The following is a 9,348-nucleotide window of genomic DNA, read 5'->3' on the forward strand; positions in this document are numbered from 1 at the left end:
AAGCTTTGAAGATTTATTAATCTCTGAAAGATGTGAAGCAGGACTTCAAAGTTGTTAATTCAGGTTAAATACTACAAAAATTGAAATACCCTCTGGCTATAATAAAATAACTAAGTATAAATGAGTATAACCCTAGAAAAGTGTGAGCAAGCCAGTTATTTTCCTCTGACTTTAATTTTTCTTATAAGAAAATCTTGCTTTTGTCACAGTAATTAACATTGTAATTATACAACAACATGTTATGATCATCATTCCTTCCATTTCCTAAAGGCTAAAGACACCATAAAGATTTGTTTCATTTTCTGGATTCTGCCTTAAACTTACGTTTACTTCTTACTCCCACATTGCTATGTTTCTTTCAGAATTTCTTGCTTAAGGAAGTAGAGAAAGCAGAAGCACCTCCCCAGCCATATAATGGGTAAGGGGTGCTAGAGATAGAAAACGGTTAGCAGTTTGCATTGTGTCTGCTTCATGAAGTTGGGGCGCTACTTTTTTCTCCTAATCGTTCAAAGGTATTGATAACATTAGGGCCTCGGGTGCCATAAACAGTATACCCAGATGTGATCTAGTCCTAGGACGTTGGGAAGGCTTTCCTGAAGATGCAGTATGAAATGATATTGAAGGATGGGTGAGCGTTAACCAGGTCAAGTGGAGGCTGGATATAGAATGTTGTAGGCAAAGCAAACTGCGTGATAAAGGGCCTGAGCCAGAAAAAGTAGGGCTTGTCTAAGGAAATAAAAGCAAGACCAGTGCAACCAGAGCACGGAGACATCAATAATGCACCTCTAAGAGAGAAGTAATTGTGGAGGACTTATTTGTCAATGTTCAAGATTTTGGTTTTTACCCAGTATAATGGAGATGGCAGAGACAAATGAAATTCACTTATAATATGAGCGTTCAAGTTTACCAAAGTTTCAAATCTTATCCTCTCCTAAAATCCCTGAAAAGAATCATTTCAAATAGTAAAAAATCATTTCCATTTACTTCTTTTCATTTTATTTTTTTCATATTTGAGAAAGAGAGAGAGAGAGAGACAGAGCACGAGCAGGGAAGGGGCAGAGAGATGGAGACAGAATCTGAAGCAGGCTCCAGGCTCTGAGCTGTTAGCACAGTGCGGGGCTCGAACTCAGGAGAGGTGAGATCATAACCTGAGCTGAAGTTGGAGGCCCAACTGACTGAGCCACCCAGGCACCCCTATTTCTTTTTTATTATTGTTATATTCTATCCAATTAGTTTATATCACCAAATAATAAGCTTGAGACATACACTTTGCAGGAATTACATAAGCAACAAATACAGGAAATTTTTTTTTCCAGAAATTTTATTGTTTTCTCTCCTTAGCGTGTTTTCCCTCCTCTCCTCCAAGTTAGATTACATCCGACCCACATTGCTGAGTGCTCACCAACATTTATCTCAAGGACAATCTGTGATTTTTTTTTTTGAGAAATATTTTTCTGGTGCTATAGTTTTTTAACCTAGTGATAATTTCTAAAATGTATTTTTTTGCCCACATGAAAATATTAAAAAAAATACCAATGACATATTATTAAACAGAGTTACTATCTTAGAAGAAAAAAAATTCTTCATTTGAATGTAATGTTTTAATATGAAAAATGCCAATGAAGTAAATTACTTCAATTTTTTCCTGGTTCTATAGAAATAGAATGAATTTTTAGTTTTTTCTACTCTTCATAATTCACAATGTATGACAAGTGACTTTCCTGGCAAGATAACCTGAATTTTGTTTAAAGAATTAGAGAAATAAACATTATTTGATATCATTTTAAAAACACTTACATGGAAAACAGGGAATTATCTGATATCCCTCCCACCCTAGCTTCATTAAGATATAATTAACAAATAATATTGTATAAGTTTAATGTATATAATGTGATGTTGTGGTATATGTATATATTGTGAAAATGATTATCACATTAACATTAAGCATCACATCCATCACCTTGCATAGTTACCACCTTTTTCGCAGTGACAACTTTTAAGATTTACTCTCTTAGCAAATTTCAACTATACATGTTCATTATCCATTCATTTGCCATCAGGCACTTAGGTTGTTTTTATGTCTTAACAATTGTGAGTAGTGCTGTAATGAACCAGATTGTGTAGCTATCTCTTTGAGATTCTGATTTCATCTCCTTCGGTTATATCCAGAAGTGGGGTTGCTGGATCATATTATAGTTCTATTTTTTTTTTTTTTGAGGAATCTCTACACCGTTTTCCATAGTGACTGTACCAATTTACATCCCTACCAATAGTGTGCAAGGACTTTGTCCACATCCTCACCAATACTTGTTATTTCTTGTCCCTTTGAAAAAAGCAATTCTAACAGGTGTGAGGTGGTATCTCATTGTGGTTTTGATTTGCATTTCCCTGATGATGAATGATGAGCACATTTTCATGTACCCATCAGCCATTTGTGTATCTTTTTGGAAAATGTCTATTCAGGTACTCTGCCCATTTTAAAAATGGATATTAAAATGGATTTTTTTTGATATTTATAGGAGTTTCTTACATATTTTGGATATTAGTCCCTTACCAAATATATGGTTTACAAACACTTTCTCCTATTTCACAAGTTGCCTTTACATTTTGTTGATTATTGCTTGTGTGGTGCAGAAGCTTTTTTGTCTTAATGGAGCTCCACATGTTTAATACGCTGTTGTCACTTTATTTTTGGCAATAAAACTATTGCCAAAACCAATGTCAAGAATTATTTTTTATTGTTTTCTTCTAGGAGTTTTATGGCCTCAAGGTTTACGTTTAAGTCTTTAATCCATCTTGATTTAATTTTTGTGAATGGTTCCAGATAGGGGTTAAATTTCATTATTCTGCATGTGATTGTCCAGATTTCCCAGCACTATTTATTGAAGATTGTCTTTCCCTATTGAGCATTCTTGGTTTCCTTGTCAAATACTAGTTGGCCATATATGCATGGATGTATTTCTGGGCTCTTGATTCTGTTCCATTGGTCTATGCAACTGCTTTCATGCCAGTACCATACGGTCTGATTACTAAGCTACATAATAAAGTGTGAAATCAAGACAGGTTGTCCCTCCAGCTTTGTTCTTGTTTCTCAAGATTGCTTTGGCTATTCAGGATCTATTATGATTGGTTCCACACAAGTTTTAGAATTTTTTTCTATTTCTATAGAAAAATGCCATTGAAATTTTGGTATGGATTGTATTTGGTATGATTCCATTTGATATGGAATTCTGATAGGGATTGTAGATTGCTTTGGGTTGTAGGGACATTTGACAATGTTAATCCCTCTGATCCAATAACATGGGGTATCTTCCCATTTATTTGTGTCTTCTTCAGTTTCTTTAATCATTGTCTTATGGTTTTCAGTGTACAAATTTTTCATCTCCTTGATTAAACTTATTCTTAAGTATTGTTTTTGATACTATTGTGAATAGGATTGTTTTCTTTATTTCTCTTTCAGGTAATTTGTTGTTAGTACATAGAAATGCAACCGATTTTTATGTTATTTTGTATGCTGCAACTTTATTCATTTATTAGGTCTAATAGTTTTTTTGACAGAGTATTTAGAGTTTGCTGAATGTATGACAGTGTCATAATCAGACAAAGAAAATTTTACTTCTTTTTGATTTGGATTACTTTCATTTCTTTTTCTTGCCTAATTACTCTGGCTAGAACTCCCAGTACCAATCTGAATAAGAATGGTGAGAATTGTTGTTGGTCTTAGAAAAGCTTTCCACCTTTTACCATTGAAGGTGACAGCTATGGTGTGTCACATTCCAGCCTTTAATAGGCCGAGATATGTTTCTTCTACACTTAATTTGTGGAGAGTTTTTATCATAAAAGGATGTTCAATTTTCAAATGCTTTTTCTGCATTTGTCGAGATCGTATGATTTTTATCTTTAATTTTACCAATGTGGTTTATGGCATTTATTTATTTGCTTATGTTACACTGTCTTTCCATCCCAAGAATAAATCCAATTTGGTCATTATGTATGATCCTTTAATGCTGTTGAATTTGGTTTGCTAGTATTTTGTTGAGAATTTTTGAATCTATGGTCATCAGGCTAGGCTCCCCAGCCAGATGGTGCCCCTAGCTAGACTCTGTGTTCAGGCTGAACGGCAGGCTGGCCTTTGTGATTAGGCAGTCAGTTGGCTGTGATCCACTCTTTGGCAAGGCCTTTGCCTGGGGTCCCTAGTCAAGCAGGGTTCCCAGCTGTACCTTATAGTTGGGTGGGACTGTTGGCTATGCTCCATGATTGGGTGGAGCTACTGGCTGGGCTCTGTGCCTGGAAGACACCACAGGTTATATGGGTAAATACTGTTGGCTCAGGTCCAAGTCTGTCTGGGGTTGCTGGCTCCCTTGCGGACAAAGCCAGAGGTTAAGCTCTGCAGTCGGGCAAGTCTGCTGGTTTGACTTTGCCTGAGAAAGGCCCTAGGGTGGGCTCCACAGTTGCCCAGAGTGTCTGGCCAGGCTTGCCGGTCAGGCAGGATTGGAGACTATTCTCAGCAACTGGATTGGGCACTGACTTTCTTCTCTGCCTAGGAGGGCTCTAGGATGTGCCCTGAAGGTTTCCACAGTACCAACTTGTGGTACCCAACAAAATATTTAAGTCTTTGAGTTTTCCTCTTGATTGGAAGAGATGTATAAATTTAGGTATTGTATAGCAGAGGCCAGTACCTGGAAGAACAGAACTATAACAGTATAATAGTCACACAGTGCACGGAGATAAGAAATAATAGTCACACAGAGCACACAGATAAGAAATGGAGAGAGAATGTTGCCTGGTTTCCTGTAGCTTTCCAGTTCAAAGTTTGTAGTTTCCAGTTCAAACTGCATTTCTGATAAAAGATTCTTTAAGACATGGTTATTTCCTTATCATGTTTCCTCTTTTACTTTAATTACTTGAATTGGTATTTGTTCCTTGCAGCCCAAAGAGTTTTAATTTATTATTTTTTTTTCAACGTTTATTTATTTTTGGGACAGAGAGAGACAGAGCATGAACGGGGGAGGGGCAGAGTGAGAGGGAGACACAGGATCGGAAACAGGCTCCAGGCTCCGAGCCATCAGCCCAGAGCCCGACGCGGGGCTCGAACTCACGGACCGTGAGATCGTGACCTGGCTGAAGTCGGAGGCTTAACCGACTGCGCCACCCAGGCGCCCCCAAAGAGTTTTAGATACTAGGATGTAATATTTCATCACAACCTTTAAGGCTGAAAAGTATGTTTTTGACTGCTTCTGGGAGCAGAAGACAATACAGCAATCATCGCCGGACATATTTACAATTACCACATACCTGAAACCACAAGTCCAGGGTAGCTGCCAACTTGAACAAAATATGAGAAATAGAGGCTAGCATCAATGGACTACCATACATTGGGTCATCGTCCCAAACAGACATTCGTCTTAGATCCAAAGTCTCAGTAGTTTCCCATTGTGGTTTTCCCTTTTAATTCCTGCCTCATTCCATTCCTCCTCAGCTCGTGCAAGCTTGCTCCCTGGAACTATGCTCTTCCCTTTTACATTTTCTTCAATGGAAAACCATCAATTCACATAATCTTCAACTGCCAATTTTATTTGCTCATGCAATCAAAAAGTATCCGTTGAGTAACTGACATTTTCTAGGCACCATGCTTGAGTTAGATTATGGGTGCAAAGTGCAAAAGACATGTTTTCTGAACTCAAGTTTCATTTCTATGTAGAGTACTCCTAAATGTGATGGGGTAGGGAAGAAGAGGTGGTTTGTTCTTAGACTTTATATTTACTTCCATGTGGAAGGAGCCATGTTAGGGAAACACTCTTAGCCTCATTCTAAAGGAGTAGTGTCCTAATTTTACTGGCGAGCTTGGAAAGGAAAACAAAAAACAAAACAAAACAATACTAATTATGTGTGTGTCTTTTCTCTCTTGGGAGCCATCCTGATCTCAGAGGGCATTAATTCCGCATGCCGCTCCATGCCCTTACAGAGTCAGAAATCCTTGGGAAGAGCCCAAAAATGGTACAATGCCCGCAATGGGATGGGCAAATTTTTCTAATCCTAGAGTTCAATATTAGAACGTCTACTTGCCCTTAGCTATGAATCACATTCTTTTACATTAGCTGTATCAGCAATAAAGATGATGTTTTTGTGCCCTTATCTGCCTTAAAATCTTGACTCATGTTTTCTTGATTTATTAATTTAGGTGGGGAAGAGAAGTGGTATTTATCAGCCTCCCCAAGAATATTAACAATGTGTGTCTCGAATCCTCTCCTCTCACCTGAGCTCTTGCCTGTAATCTAATGTTTAGGGGCTGTATCCAGATGGAGCTTTCACTACCTCAAATTCAGCACTTCATAAATGGAAATGCGCTCAAATTTCCAATCATTTCATCAAAAGAAATTGGGGGGGGGGTGGTAGTAACTCAGGGGTAGAGCATTTGACTGCATAAAAAAGAAATCAGGAGTTTACCACCAAACCTGCCTACTTCAGTCCCATGCTCCTTTATTCATCAGCTCATTCAGGATTGAAAGTTAGGAGTTCCCTAGGATTCTTCTTCGTCATCATCCTCCATAAGCCAGGCACAAACACCTGTTGTTTTTTTCTCCTGAATTTCTAATTCATCTGCCTTTTTATCTCCAATCCTAATCTAGACTTTATTGGATTATTGGAAAGCTCATCAGCTAGATTTTGCTGATCCCAAACTTTTCCTCTCAAACTCTAGCAGAGCTAATGATGTAACCTTGCTCAGTAGCCACTTTGACGATATTCTTCCCTTCAGAAATACCTTCGATGGCTTCCATATTCAGATCAGACTCACTTTCCTGGCTTACAGGCTTTGCTGTAAGTGGACATGATGCAATCAACGCCTCTGTATTTACTAGCCTTGAATTTACTCAGACTTAACTCTTGTAAACCAAAAGCATGGTATGCTTAGCATAAATGTCTTTTCTCAAATTGCAAACCACATGCACACATCATTGAAAATCAACTTCTACCCTCTGGACCATCTCCTCCAGATGCTGAAGGACCAATGCAAAGCCCAATACTCTTGACCTTTAATGCATTTACAGTTATAACACATAGTTTTACATTTAACCACATACTGTATTAAATTGTATGTTTCTGTGGCTTATCTTTCTTCTTTATATAAGCTGAATTACTATGAGTTTCTAGGGCTGAAGAATCATTGTATATTTTCCATACCATAACATTTATTGTTAATTATACAGCAGATACAAAATAAATATTTAATGACTGATTAACTTACAAATTAAAAAAAAAAAAACCTGTCTTCACCTAAGAAATGGTTTGATTTAATAGCCTGAAATTTAAGAGTGATTTGATAATCAGAATCTCTACTCTGACCTCTTTGACTTTCTGTGTTGCTCTAGGCAAGTCATTTTAGCGATTCTGAATGTATTTTCTTAATACAAAATGGAAATAAGACTTGTCATCGGTCTTATTCATAAAGAGTGGTGAGGAGTATCCTAGTCAATGCAAAGCACATGGCTAATACAAAGTTTAATAAAAGTGATAAATAACACCTATTACAAAATTGAACCATTGTTCAATTTCTTCTGCCCTTTCAGTTCTTTGATTCAATATTCTCTCACTAAAATCTGAGAGCTTTAATTTGAGAAAGTGTTTTACTAATAATCATAGACTTTCTACATTAACCTTTTCTTATCATTAGGCACACCTGGATGATATCAAATTATTCTTTTAAGGAAATCAATATATCACTATAAGTGCATAGAGAAACATCTGGTAATGAAACTTCAGATAAGGGAAACCTGGGTGTGAAAAATGTTTATTAGAGCAAGAAAGTAAAACAGGTGGTCCCAACTTAAGTTCTCTTCACAGAAAGAACAACTAGCAACGACCCATAGATAAGACACCTTTATGAAGATCCCAGAACCTGAGGTTGGGGCTGACGCAGCCCCTTCGATGACCAAAACCAAGAAAAATCACGTTAGAAAGGTAAAAGGACTGATTTTGTTTTGATTGCATCTACTTTCCAATAGATGTTGTCAGTGCCACACCACATGTAGGGGGTCCCCCCGCCCCCCGCCCCAGCCTATGATTTCTCTAGTGGGAAAAGGAAAACCCAGTTTCACCAGCGTTCTGAAGACGCTTTCTATGAGCCCCATTTAGGTCTTGCCTCACAGGGAGGGATCGCCAGGGAAACCTGCTAGAGATGGAAAAGGGGAGCAAGGCTCCTAGTCACGGGCATGCAGACCTTGGCAGACAGTGTTCCTGTTGGCAGAGGTGAGCATATGCAGACCCAAGCTGGTGGTCCTGTCTGGCCATGGAGCTCGGTCAGCAGTTCTGCCCAGTTTGGAGCCAAAGCCATCAGGCTGTCCCAGTGGCAGAGCATATTCTATTGCCCCACTCAGACAATAAAGCGAGCTAGCATCCATTTAACTGATGGGCATAGTTTCTACCTCCACCCAACCACAGAGACCCAAATCTTTTGTCTGGCCAGGTACCTTGAGAAGCCACAAATCTTTTTGTCACAATTATAGGTAACATCTGTAAAATTTAACACCAAGAAGAATTCAGTAATAGCCCTCAAGTCCCTTCACAAGTGAAGGGGTAAATGGTTTTTGAGGTAGCAGAATGCCCAGAGATTGTACCAACTCGTAAAGGTTTCCTGTAGATGCATATATACTGGTCCCCCTCCCATACTCAGATGTACATGCGTATAGAGCATGAATAAATCAAGAAATTGGAAAAAAAATAGGAAGTTAATTAGAAGTAAAATCAAATGCAGCCAGAGATAAGATAAAAACAATTAATGCTTAACAAATGTATACTGTGTGCCTTTAGCACTGCTCTGAGCACTAAGTATATACCTACTCATTTAAACCTCATGACAACTTTATGAGGTCCACATTATCAGGAAGCAAGTGAGGTAAGTTGCAGTCAAATAACTTGTTGAAAGTCACATACAAAGTGTTTGGCACATTTTAGATGTCTTTAAACAAAAACATTGAAAATTATTCCTATTCTCCAAACGCCAAAAGTTTTATCTTTTAGTCTGTTTGTGAAGTATTGAAATTTCCTTGCTTACTGGGCAAGAGCAAAGAAACTTCCATCAATAAGAGTATTGATGATGAGTTTTACTGATTCTTTAGGATATCCATAGGTCACAGGACATACTAGTGTTTATCTGGACAATTCTTACCTAGCTGCAGGGAGATGTTAGGAGTAGAAGCATAATTTGTGGCATTCTCTCACCACTGAAAAGTCCTGCTAATGGTAAGGCAATTCAGGCCAAATTGCAGGCATCGTTTCTACATCCTTTCATGAAGCTAGTAAAAATAATTTTACTTCTTTAAAAAGAAAGTTTTAATGTTTATTTATTTT

This window comes from Herpailurus yagouaroundi, unplaced genomic scaffold (assembly GCF_014898765.1).
Source record: "Herpailurus yagouaroundi ecotype Mexico unplaced genomic scaffold, PumYag 28, whole genome shotgun sequence".
Taxonomy (NCBI): Eukaryota; Metazoa; Chordata; class Mammalia; order Carnivora; family Felidae; genus Herpailurus; species Herpailurus yagouaroundi.